The 13455-nt window shown below is 51.9% G+C and overlaps 1 protein-coding gene across 3 annotated transcripts in view; it reads right to left on the bottom strand.

Moving 5' to 3' along the window:
• Positions 1-8377, bottom strand: part of PKNOX2 (PBX/knotted 1 homeobox 2) — a 283491-nt gene extending 275114 nt beyond the window's left edge. The window contains exon 1 of one of the 3 annotated variants that reach the window (XM_036494843.2): positions 8292-8377. The gene's annotated coding sequence lies outside the window, so the exon portion shown is untranslated. The remainder of the gene's footprint in view (positions 1-8291) is intronic. The other 2 variants (XM_058664060.1, XM_058664059.1) reach the window with 2 other exon arrangements.
• Between the last annotated feature and the right edge of the window lie 5078 nt (positions 8378-13455).

Below are 13455 nucleotides of genomic sequence, written 5' to 3'. Positions count from 1 at the left end.
CTTCCCATCTAGCTCCCTGACTATGAATGGCCTGGGAAAGCAGTAGAAGATGGCCCAAAGCCTTGGAACCCTGCACTTGCATGGGAAACCCGGAAAAAGCTCCTGGCTCTGGCCTTCAGATCAGCTGAGCTCCAGCCACTGCAGCCATTTGAAGAGTAAACCAGCAGATGGAGAATCTTTCTCTGTGTCCCTCCTTCTCTCTATAAATATGACTTTCCAATAAAAACTTAAAAAAAATGTCTTTTACAAAATAAAAAATGAATGAACATTTTTATGAAGAAGGCAGATAGTCTTCAGTCTGAGAACACTGCCTCACGGAGCCAACCTCTTTGGCTGGGACACATCCACTTGCCCTGGGAAGACCATCGGGAGAGGCAAAATCAGCTTCCTTAGTTCTGAGACCCTCTAACCCGGGAACCCTGGCAGTCCGACCTTCACAGCTCCCATAGGAGCCATGCTTAGGTTTGTCAAAGCAGTGGTTATCTCGGGGAAGAGCTGATGACACAATCCAGGTGTGAGGAAACAGAATCACAGAGCTTTGAGAACGGGTTCAAACTCCTTCTTAGGTAGGAACTCGGATCCAGACAAGATTCACCGCTTGTTAAAGGTCACACAGCTGCTCAGTGGCCAAGTGAGAGTAGAATCCACCATCCTTATTCTCTTCACCACCCTAACCACACGGACGGGGTAGTGCCAGGTGTGTGTCTACAGTCTTCCCTCTCTGCTTAGGACAAGCAAGAAATGACAGCAGTGGTGCAGCCAAGAATGAAATGAACTTGTTTGCCTCACTTGGGAACGCTTGAGCCTAAGCTCTACCCACTGAAATGTCAACAGAAGTCCCTCAATGTGGTCAAGGGGCTGCCCCCAACCAAGAGGCCTGTGTGACACTCCTGGGTAGTGACAGGCCACTTCTGGCCATCTGGAACAAGCAGAGGGGCTGAGCTCTTCCCTCCAGTTCAGGCTGCCCCAGGAGAGCCCCAGAGCACCATGACCTGGGAGTCTCACATTTCAGCTGTCCGTGAACACTCGGTAGAGAATGCAACTCCTCTCAGAGGTCAGCGCTAGGGAAGGCCACTCTGCCCGCCTTACTCCACCATTCCACCCCCCTTTCGCCTCACTTGATGATAAGGTGGTTGGTGCCTTGCGCCATGTCACTTCTGCATATCCCTGCCTCACCTCCGTGTTTGCCCTCTCTGTTGTTCCACACCACTCCCAACTGTCCTCAGTGGCATCTACTTTATAACACGAGTGAGGCCGGGGTCTGTACATAGCAGGCAACACCAGACCACAACCTTGACCGGCCACTTGCCCCCCAGTGCTTCCCGAAGACTCCAGCGACCTATGAAAGGACCTATGAGAGAACCTATGTAAAGAAGCAAACATAAATGGGAAGGAGGATGCTGGATAATCTGCCAAGTGGATCATCAGTTCCAACACAAGGTTGGCAAGCACAGCTCTGTCAGTGAACCTCTGCTCTTGCCAGGCCCTCTCCAGGTGCTTCGCGTGCTCTCTCTGTATGGTTCTTTCCCAGGAGAATTGACAGGTGGGGAAACTGAATCAGAGATGCCAAGAAACTTGCTTCAATTCACACAGGTAGCAAGCAGCAGAGCTGGGCTCTAAACGCAGTTCTTTCTGTAAAGCCAGCATTTTTCACTCCCCCCACTGTAAGCATCCGGACAGGCATCATGGTGACGGCGTCCATTTGGCCAGTTTCTGCTGCCATACCCTCATACTTCAGACTGCACCAGCCACACAGAAGATTTTCGCTTAAATACTTGCTAAATGGAAGAACGAAGGAATGAATGAAAACCATGCTGCTCCCTCCACCACGGGAAGAGAACACAGGATCATGAGGCCAGATTACTGGGCTCTAAAAGTCACAATATGTTAAGATGCCTCCAAAGGCCAGGTGAAAATGACAGGGTTTACTAGGTGAGGGGTGTGGGTGGAAGCAAAAGTACAAGCTGAACACAAAAGACTAGGTCCTAATGAAGTGAGGAGTTTAAAAGCCTCCTTGGAGACAAGCTGACTCTACAGCCACTGTTCTGACCCATCAAGGCCTGGTCCTTTCCCCACTCTACTTCTTGCATCTCCCCTCCCCCACTGTGGGCACCCCCTACTTCCCTCTTTCCTCCCCACGGGCAACACACACACACACACACACACACACACACACACACACAGAGTCTTGACTGAGTAGCAATGAAATTGGCCACATTCCTACTAAACACAGAACTAACAGTTACGCCACCCACTCTGGCCCCATCAGAACCCTCAAGAGCCTGCTCTGGGCCCCAGGGCCAGCTGCTTTTCTCCACATTCCAGCCAAAAATAATACAAGAACGAAGCTGTTTGGTGGAGACTTAATCTAATCTTCATTGCTTCAGTTTTAAAATATCCTGCCCGGTTTAGGGTTTCTTATTACACACAGGGATGTGTTTTTAGTGAGATAGGTCTTAGCAGCAACGGCCTTCTTGTAATTAGAAACCCAGGCAGGCAGAGCCCCATGGCGAGGCTTCCAAGCCAAACAGCAGATTCCCCTGAAGAGACCACATTGGCTGCAAGCTCTTCCGCAGCTCCACTTTCTGGTGTGAGATGAACTAAGCTGGCCCAAGATCTGTTCTCCCTCACTGCTAGGGGTTCTTAAAGAATTCTGGTAGGAAGATTGCACCCTCCAACTGCTGCTCCTTCTGTCCCCAGCCTGTCTCCCGGCCTCCTCCCAATCAAAACTGAGACTAAGGTGTCGCCTGAGATTGGCTGGAAGACTATGTGGAGGGGGAAAACAAATCACCGCACCTCCTCCACCGCCAAGGAATCCACCGGGATTAGGGAAAAGGGAAAGACAAGCTTGTTCTGGAGCAGCACCTCCAGAATAAGGGATAGCTTTTCAGGCACAGAGAGGAAGGCATCCACTCGCATATATACACTTGAGTGTTAAGCGCAGAGCGTATCATCACAGGCTTCCAGGTGCAGGATCTGCTTTGATCTGCCAGCAGGGAGACAGCCCAGTGAGGTTCAGGCTGTGACTAGCTGCAGGACAGCCCCACTCCCCAGTCCCCAGCCCCATCAGATGTCACAGTAGTCAGAGCTGCAGCCTGGTGTTTCTCAAGGCACAGAGGCAAAAGCTGCGTTTCAGAGAGGCAGAAGTCTGTGTTCATCATAAATGTAGCACCACAGGGGAAGAAACAGGCTGGTTCTCCCAGCGCAACCATAGTGCCTCCTTTGGTAAAGTGCAGGTAGTTTTTTGGAATCACAGCAGGGTTTTCAAATTCTAAGATGTGAAGACAGGAATTTAGCCCCTTCACCAAAGTCCAAGAACTCCTGAGAACGGAAGACAAAGGAGCCAGGCAAGGAAAGAAGTTTTGTATTCCGTACAAATTTCCGCATTTTGTCATGTAGAGTGCTCTCTCTGCTTGTTACATGCTATCCTACACTCCTTGCACATGCCTGTGAGGAGCAGGTGTGACAGAGGACGCACTGGGATCATGTGGCCAGGTAGCAATAGGACAGAAGCTGCCAGGCCCCCAATTCTAGCCTAAACACTAGCTCAGCATGCTGACCTGCCAGCCCCTATTATTTCCTGAGCATTTCCTTCTCCAAACCCCACCCCTTTACCACCAGGTATTAGACTTAATTAAATTAACAGATCCTCATCTCAACAATTCCAACCATGCTGCCCCGATGGACAGAGCCTAGCACGTGCAGCTCCTCCCTTTAAATTCTGCCTCTCCATATAATTCAATTTCCAACAAGTCATGGATCTCATGTGAAGTGTTTGATACAAAGCATGGCACGCTGGCTAGACTCAAGGCTTGCAGGGACGCATGGCAATTTCATTCCCCTCTAACTCCCTCCGCAGCGTTTCCACCTTCTCCTTGCTGGGATCTGCATGTTGCTGGATCCAGGCACTGCTTCACTTGCCGTCACCTCCAGCAATTGCATCACACGTTTATATATATCTCACAGCATCGCAGCCCTTGTGCCACTCAGCACAGGAAAAAGGAAAACTTCTAGCAGCATTTCTCACCCTCCTCGAACTAATTTAGAAAATGTGCTCCAGATTAAATAAATCAGGAACAAAATCTGAAATTGGAGACGTAGTTTGAGAAAGGTGGGATGAGGTGTGTGTGGCACTGGTGGTGGTGATGACTAAATAAATAGCAAGGGAATCTTGCAATATGTTGGGAGCCCATAAATTTTATTGGTTGTTTCTTTAATAAAAACAAATTCGATTGCTAACAACACAGTATTAATAAGCTTCAAACATTTCAAAATCTAATTTTCCCCTGCTGTATTCCTGTGTAGGTCACGGAAGCCAGGTGGACAGTTTGGTTTGGTTCCTAAAATAGGCTGATAGAGACTCCTTTAAGACCCAGCCTCTTTGCTCCCGAGGCTTGCCTTGGCCTCTAATGAGTTCCAGCCCCAGGCTGAAGATGGACATGGTAGAAAGAAATTTAACACACACTCTGGTGCACCCATAAACTTCAAGGCCAAGGGAGAGGAGGTATGTTTCCAGTTAAGCTGGAACTCCATGAATCCAGGATCCTCCACTCACAAGACAGTAATTCTCCTTATTTCATCACTAACTTACTTCAAATGTGTTTATACAATTTATTGCTACTGAACTTCCAGGCAACTGGTGTAGAGTTAATGAAACACAGCTTGGAGAAGCTTTGAGCTTTGAACAACTAACCACAGTTTAAATGGTTATGACATGCGGTCAAAGCCACAGCACAGCCCCACTGCAGTTTTTGTGTTAGGACCTAATTAAAAAAAAAAAAAATACCCTGTCATCTCACCTTTTGTACCAAAGAGTTAGAAAAAGGGAAAAGGAAAACACACTGGAGAATAGCTTACCATGTTCCTTTTCAGGGTTCCCTGCCATTTAAACACATTTATCTTACTAAAAGCAAGGTGAAGCCCCTCCCCCAGAGCCCCGAGTAAATATTTTAGTTGCAGTTTGAATTGGCCACACGGCTGAAATCCTGAAATCCAGTTTGAGTTTAATTGAACGGGGTCAAGCCTACCTAAAGCCCTGGGGGAACGGACTACTGGGGAAAAGGCAACAGGCACCCTTTAAAACCAATCAAAGCCCAGAAGGCAGCACAGTAAGACTGGATGAAACTGGGCTGGGAGCAGAGCAAACTGAGCTCTCTGGATGAGCTAGACTCGACTGTTTGGAATCCTCATTGTCACCTGGTAGCGTCCGCCGCCCCCCCCCCCCAGCTCTGTCCAAGTGGAACTCCTGCAAGTTCCCTCTTTCCAAACAGGTCCATTTTGGAAGAGCAAAGGAGAGGAGGTACTGGGTTTGCCACTGCGGCACAATAAAAACCCCTTTTGAAAGCAGCACTTTCATTAACTTAAAGCGATCTATAGACTTAAAAGCAGAGAGCAGTAAACTCCCAGAAAGGACCATAAAACAGCCAGTCTCAAGTTGGGTACACTTCAGTGCAATTTGCACGAGGCATTTTACTGTGAGCAGCGGCCGGGCCCATCTCTCCCTGGTAACCCCCTGTCCCTTATTCTGAGCAGTTACTCTTTCTTTCGGCTTTCATGCCTTTTGCGCTCACAAAGGGGAGGCGGGTGACCGGGAAGCCTCTGCGAGGTCACGGCTCCCTCCCCCTCCCCTGCCCCGGGCTCTCGGCGGGAGCTAGCGTGCACAAATTCCAAGCCTGCAAAACAACAGCCTGGGAGCTCGGTTGCTATACTGGTTGCTGCGCCCCCGGCCTTCAGCAGCCACTCGTGTCCCCCAGAAGGGGGTACAAGAACTGGAAGGGTGGGCTTAGGACGGCAGGGAGGAAATTGCCAATCCTCCTCCACCCCAGTGCTAACACATGCTTTCCCTAGTTGGCCGAAGGAAAACCCCCTCCTACTTGGTTGGCACCTATTCCCACCCCTCCACACACCCCCAAGATAGGTCACAGCCGTGGGGGATGCAAATCGGTTCAGAGATGAAGAGTCCAGGACCGAGATGCCCCAGCGCCCTCCATCCTACTTTGACTAAGATGCTGGAGCTTGGGAAGGCCAGAATGGCAGGATACACGGGAGGGATAGGGACTTGGGCTTCGTCGTGTTTTGACACCATCATTTTCTCGCTTTCTGGAGACGCAGGAGTCGAAATCTCCCTAAAATGCGAAGCCTCTGGTTTCCGCCAGTTGCGGAGTTTTTGAAACTAGAAAGTCAATTTCCCAGAAACATCTCTGGAAAAGTGGCGTGAGAGCAGTGCATCTGAGCTCCCTCCCGCCCCACCGGAAGAACGTCGCACTCCTGGGTTCCCCGGCTGAGCCAGGGACTCGCAGGCACCGCTTGCAGACCAAAAGACAGAGGCAGGGATTGAGGCTCCCCAGTTCAAGCCCACCTTGCTCAGGGCGGCGGCCCTGTGGCCCAGAGCAGTGCCCAGAGACTGCCAATGCCCCCACCTCCACCCAACTCAGGCCGCGGTGGCCCTCGCGCTCCTGGGAACCCCAAATGCCTCCGTAGTCAGCCAAACGGCCAGGGTAGGTTCCTCGAATCCATTCCGAACCCCTCGCCCTGTCTACCGGACGCCCCTTCAAGCTGCCCCGTCTCCCAGGATCTGTCTCCTAAGGACTGAGTCCTGTGCTCATTAAATCCACTCCTCTTCCAGATCCGCTTTCGGGAAGATGCAGCAAAAATGCAGGGGTCTCCGACTGTTGCTCGAAACAGCCACTTTCGGCGCCCACCTAAATGCTTTTCCACCAGCGGATCGTCAAAACCCCCTCGCGTGAACTTCCCCAAATCCCAGTAACCTCGACCCCAATAAATGGTCATGCTCCCATGGCTGAATCCTAAAACTACCAGCCATTTCTCCGACTCCAGCCTCGGCTCGAACCCCGTGCTCCCAACGCCTACCTCTTACCCTCTGCTCTGGCCGGCGCGCACACTGCTCAGCTGCCCTGCAATCCCGGTTCTGAGGTTCTGAAGCAGTTTGGATACTTACAAACAAAACTCTACCCTGGCCCTAAAGCTCAGCCCTAATTCAGGGCTGATCTACACTCCTACCAACCACCTCCTTCCCCTCCCAGCCTGGGTCTCCCCAGCGAGTGGGAACCCTGGCTCTGCAACAAGAGCCCCAGGAAAGCGCGGCCCGCTTCGCCCGTTTCCTTCCCGGGCCCGGGAGCAGGGAGAGCCGCTTCGCCTAACCTGAAAGAAACGCAAACTTTGCGCGGCCCGACTCGGACCCTGCCCCACTACCCCTCAGTTCTCAGCTCTCGGGCGCTTTACGTTCCCCGTTTTACGAACTCATCCTTTGGTTCTCGAGCCTGGAGGGCTCTGGATCCCCAAGCCTCTCCACGGACCCCTGCGCCTCCCCCACACTTCTCTAATGAACCCCTCCCGCCAACGCGCAAACACAAAATCGGAGCAAAGCCAGTAACACCATAACCCGCTCCTTCCGGGCTAGGGTCCCTGAGCTTCCCTGACCCCTTTCGTATTCTCCGGTCCGCACAGATCAGCCTTGGAAACCCACACTGCTTCCCCAGGCCCGGCCGGACGGGGACGCGGTTCCCAGACTTCAGCCGCCCGCCCCCTGTGTAGCGGCCGCTCCCGCTTCCAGCCGCTCAAAAGCAGCTCCAGGAGGGTGGCACCGAGTGGACGCCGGCCCAAAAGGACTCGCGAAGACGGGAGAAAGGAACCCCGGAGCCGCTCCGCGGTCCCCAACCTCCAGTCGCCGGCACCGGAGCTTTGGCCGGAGCGCAGCTCCCTATTCTCTTGGTCCCCGGGTCCCCGGGAGCTCGCGGCGCACTGTTCCCCGCCCACCCGCCACGAGATCCGGGGCCCGTCGCGGTCGGCGTCCGCTGCCCCGCTCCTCGCATCCACGGACAATGCGCGCCCGGCACGGGCCCGAGCGCGGCGAGGCGGCGGCGACGGCCGCAGGGCTGCGCGCGGGCCGGGCCGGGACGCAGACGGGCGGGCCCTTGCCGCTCTCGCCGCCTCCTCGCCCGGCCTCGCCGCCCCTGGCTCGGCTTCGCTCCGCGCTCTCCCGGCGCTTCCCCAGCTCCTCTCTGCACGCTCCCGCCGTCCCTCTCTGCTCCCTGCCTCCCTCCTCCCTGCTACCTCCCTCTCTCTCTCTCTCTCCTCCCTTCTGCCTCCCTCTCTCCCTCTCTCCTCCTTGCCCTGTCGCAATGAATAATACTCTGGCTTGGGGACTAGAATAAAACACACGCGCTCTGAGGCAGCCGCCCGCAGCAGCAGCAGCAAGCAGCCGCCGCGCCGCCGCGCCGCCGCCGCCGCCTGGAAAAGCGTCTCTGACATGGAAATGAATGACAGCTTACCTGATGCCAATCTTCATCAGACTGACACCGGCGTGACAACACAGCCTATACTTCCCAGCACTGCTCGGGACGTCAGCGGCACAGGGACCCGCCCCCCGGAGCACCCCCCCTCACACACCTCCCCTCTCCCCACTCCCCCTTCTCCCCACCCCCACCCCCACCCACTCCGGGCCGGGCCGCCGCCGAGTGTCTCCCTCTACTGGAGGCTCCTCGGCCACGACGGGGCGGGCCCGCGCCGGCTGGCGGGGACGCGGAAGGCGCGGGCGAGGCAGCCTCCCACGGCCGCGAGGTCGCCTCAGCCGCCCCGCGCGGCGGACCCCGGGGAGCCTCCCCGTCAGCCCCCACGCCTAACCTTCCTCGGCGAGCAACCCAGGCCGCCCTTTAAACACATCCGGCGCTGAGGGGACCGAAGCGAGGGGAAATTTTCTGAGGACCCCAAGAGAACTCCCCAGAAAATATGAAACTCGGAGCTGCCAGAACCCCTCCCCTCTTCCCCATGCCTGCCTGGCTGGCCTCATTTCTATGATTGCATTTGAATAATTCTCATTACCCTGGCCCCAGAAAGGTGTTTAGGTGACACTCGGATTCGTTATTCCTGCTCTCCGGAGTTTTTTCTGCTGGGGACTTCCTGGGGCGCTTGGCTTCTTGGGGTTCGGGGTGGGTGGGGGTGGACAAAACCATGTAATGGGGTAGGGCGGGGCTCAGGCGTTGTCAGTAGATCACCTCTTCGCAAATGTCAGGCGAAACTGGTCTAAGCCCCTGCTATTTCCATTCTCCAAAGCCCTTGGTAAACTCTGGGAGTTGTTCCGGGCATTGGAGTGCAGTCACGAGTGGGCTTCTCCGCCTGGGCCTGCTCAGCTGGCTTCTCCCGAAAGACCAAAATCCGGGGGCCCATGCACTGATCTGCAAAGGTTACAGCCCTCCTAGGAGCCAGGCATAGGCCATGGCCACCCCCGGAGGAGGCTGCCTCCTGGTTTCTACAACTGAGCTTGCAGCCTCAATGTGAAGGAAGAGGAGAGTCCCCTTCTTGCCCTGGAGTTTGCTGATTGTTCCCATCAAAGCAGCCATTGCAGCCAGTCAGGCAGCCATGGATCGCCAGGCCCCAGACCAGGCAGGGGGCCTGGATAAAGCTCAGACAAAGACACTCAGGCCAGCTGGGAGAGCAGAAAGGGAATCCCAGCCAGACAGGCCTGTCCCAAGAGGTCAAGAAAGGTTGGGGAAAGTAGCTCTTGTTTGGACCTTTAGGCTACTCCTCACCCCTGCCCTTGGGCTTTCAGCATGGCCTGAGGCAATGGAGAGCTTCCTTTGACACACCCCACTGGCAGTACTGTTGGCTCAGACCCTCCTCTCACCCCAAGCTCCCCCTGCAAAGCTGCCCGTGGGAAAACTTCACGACAGCCTTGTTATAGACAGAGTTGGATCCACTCACCTGTACATGGATGCTCCAAAGACGTGGCTGAATGGATTTATGTCACCCTAGCCTCTGATCTGTGGTCAGAGACTCGGCTGCTGACAGCATAATCGCCATTATATATTATACATTGTATAATAATATAATAGTAATGAATGCACTTGCCCTTTTTATGTAGTTCAGAAGCAGTCAGATTCTCCTATCCAGAGGCTGGAGGTCAGGCTGCTGGAAACTCTCAGAGGGAAACCCTCTTGGATGTGGAAGGGGAGGGGCGGGCCATTTGCCTCTGCCCAGGACCTCTGGGGGGGAAGGGAGGTGCTCTCTGTCTCCAGGCTTGGGGTGCGGCCTGAGAGTCAGAGGGGCGAATAGGCTGACTGTAAATACTTACAGCCCCCTGAGAGGTGTCCCTGAGCTGTGACTAGGACTACAGGCAACAGTCAGGCTCCATGGATACACACTTGCCATTCTTGCATTTTCTGAAATCCAGCTGGGTGCCCAACTTGTTCCAGACATGGCAGATCCATGACCATAAGCTATTCAATTTTGGAGTCTTTGCAAATCCTATTATTTCCACTAATACCTTTTCGGTGTTTTAAAGCCTACTTTGTCATTTTAAGTAAATGTATTCAGGTTTGACTATTTTTTGTAATTTGCAAAAGTTTTTAAAAAAAAGGATCATCAAAAACGCAGCCATCTTTTTTATAATCATTCCAAGCAAATATTTGCCCTTTACCGGCTGGAAGCTCAACTGTGTGCTGGCTCTAAGAATGCCTCACAGAGCCAAAGACACGTGTGTCAAAGTTCCTGCCCTCAGGGAGCTCTTGTTCTGCTTTAAGATAAAGCACCAACACATAGAACAATAAAGAACAACCATTTAAGAATCCAGCACAAGACACAGCTAACAAATAATTCACCAGCAAGTGGGCTGTCCAGATGTCAAATTTCATGAGTTCCACATCTAACGTTGGCCTCTATCTGAAGGCAGAGAGGTGATGGGGTAGAAATGAGGTCTGGAGAACTCCAGATATTCTGCAAGTCTCTCCCCGTGATGCTCTGTGGATGAAGCGGCATACATACAGCATTGCACGTATCCACACCATGGCCGTACAGAAGTTCCTGCATACCCCAGCCATCACACATGCCCACATCAATACTGGACCCTCTTTTCACTTTGCCTATACTTTCTTGTGCTTTAGGATGCATGGCTTACACCTGCCCAGGTTGTAGCTACTAAGCTCCAGGTGTGTGTGTGTGTGTGTGTGTGTGTGTGTGTGTGTGTGTGTGTGATCAATTATCTAACTGAATCCTGTCTGTACCTCTCTAGGAATAAAAATTTAAGATCTGTCTGTGTGAGTCTAAGTAGAGCCTAAGTAGGCTGCCATAACAAAACACCACAGACTGGATGCTTTAAACATCACATGTTTATTTTCTCACAGTTCTGGAAGAGGGAAGTTGAAAATCATGGTGCCAGCAGGCTTGGTTTCTGGTGAGGCCTCTCTTCCTGGCATGTGTGTGCACCTGCTCATGGTGTCCTCACACGGCCCTTCTCCCCGCATGTGATGAGAGTGAACTCCGTTGTCTCTTCAACCTCTATGAGAATTTCAGTCTTCTTGAGTCAAGGCTCCACTATTCAGACTTCTTTTAGCTTTGATTATCTCCAAGAAAAGGCCTTATTTCCAAATATAATCACTAAGTAGGATAGAGTCTCTACGTGAGAGTAGGGAAGGACCATTCAGTCCATAGTAATGTTCAACAGCTAACACCTTTCATTCTCTGAGTAATTACTTTTAATGAATCGTGGTATTACTTTTAATGAGTCATATGAGCTCCTTGAGGAAGGGACCATGTCACATTTCGCCGTAGGTCCTCTAAAAGTTGGTACAAAGTCTACTCCAGAAAACATTAAAACAATGCTTGTTAGATTACATTAAATGGACCTTATTCCCCTATCACTGCCCACTCATAGTTGAAGGACTTATCATCAATTACCTGGGATACTTTGATAGCTTCCTAACCTAAATGCTGTTTGTTTCTCCGATACCTCTTGTACACTACCATCATAGTGCCCTTCCTAAAACAAAGGTTGAACCACATCACACCTCAGTCTCCTCCCAAAATCCTCAGTGACTTTCTGTTGCCTAGAAGATTTAGCCTAAAAGTTGATTGCCCTTCTAAGAGCCTTTAGCAGCACATTCTTCAGCATGACCCCCAGGTTGTCCTCCTCCTTGTCTGCCCTAAACTCCCTTTTAAGGGAATCTTGCAGATTCCTGCCTATACCTCTCCAGTTCCACTCACCAGGTGCATGGACTTCCTAAGAGACCCTCCAGGGAAACTTTCTACTTTCAGGTTGTAGGCCCCAACCCTAGGGAAAATCAGTCTGGGGAAGCTCTGAGAATTTGCATTTCAGAAGCTGCTATAATTGAGAGCTTTGTGGGCTTCCATTTTAGTCACCTCTTGGTATTCCTGGACCCTGAAACATATCAAGCCCTCTCTGCCCTTCCTTACACTTGCTGCTCTTCCAGCCTAGCGTTTTCATCCCTCCTTTCTTCACTTTACAAAACCATCAGCTCTTAGAACTTCACTGAAACATCCCTTGTTTGCAAAACAGCCTTGGATCCTACAGCAGAGAGCACCAGCTTTAGAATCACCTGGCTTTCCACCCTGTCACAAGGTAGCCAGCAACTTGGGAAGTACTAATACTCTCTGAGTCTCAGTTTTTGTGTTCACAAAATGAGGAGAGTAATAGAAGCCAACTCATGAGACCACAGGGACTAAACAAAATCATGAATGTAAAAAGCTTAGCACAGTCCCTGGCACATGGGAGACTCTTCAATAAGTGGCAGCCATTAGGTTTTAATAGCCCTATACCCAGGACTGCCACAGCACTTTGTGCCTTTATTATAGTGCTTATTTAATTGGCCTGAGGAAGGGAGATATTGTTTACAGAGAAGGCTGTGACAGGCCCTTCGGGCTGCAGCACAGGAAATAGGAGCGAGAGATAGAAGGCCGAGCAATGCTTACCTTAGGTCCAAGACCTCCTTCCTGACCAGGACCCCACCAAGCTGGGGGGAGAGGGGGCAGGTAGCAGACAAGTTCCATCCCTGATGAGCTGTGAAAGGGCTCACCTGTCAGAGGAAGGGAAGGAGGAGGGGGGAACATTGTGTACAAGGTACAACTTGGATATAAGACTGCTGGATTCTGCCCTGAGTTTGGAGCCAGACTGTCTAAGCCCCTTGTGCAACTTTTCCATCTCTAATTTAATTTTTTGACCCTGCAAATACCTGTCTGATCCTCATCCCACTCCATCCTCTGAGGCAGGAAGATGAAGATTGTCCTCAGGGCACACTACAGGGGAATTCATCCATCATGTCTTCAACCAGCTTTTCTCATACGGGAGCAATGTAATCCCCCCAAACTCCATCTTTCTGTGGTACTGAAGTTTCTTCAAGCTGTCTCCTCCAAGGTCTTACTTCTCCTGGGTGCTTCCCCACTGCCAATGATACTTACACAAGCACACATAGACGCTTCAGTGGGAGCTGCCCCAACCTGGGCTCCAGATGAGAGGTTGTGTGGGAGGCAGGAAAGGAAAGAACTTCTGAGTGACTCTGCAGTTCTTTTTAGATTCTGACTAGGGATGGAAAGTATTGCAGGCAGTTTGAAAGAACTGAGGAAGAGATTGGGAGAGACACTACTTAGACTGTATTTAGGGAGAGAAAAGTGTTATGATGATTTCCAAAAAGAGCCCTTTCTGGA

The sequence above is a fragment of the Ochotona princeps genome, chromosome 4 (genome assembly GCF_030435755.1).
Source record: "Ochotona princeps isolate mOchPri1 chromosome 4, mOchPri1.hap1, whole genome shotgun sequence".
NCBI classification, from domain to species: Eukaryota; Metazoa; Chordata; class Mammalia; order Lagomorpha; family Ochotonidae; genus Ochotona; species Ochotona princeps.
This window is presented reverse-complemented; position numbering and strand designations above follow the sequence as displayed.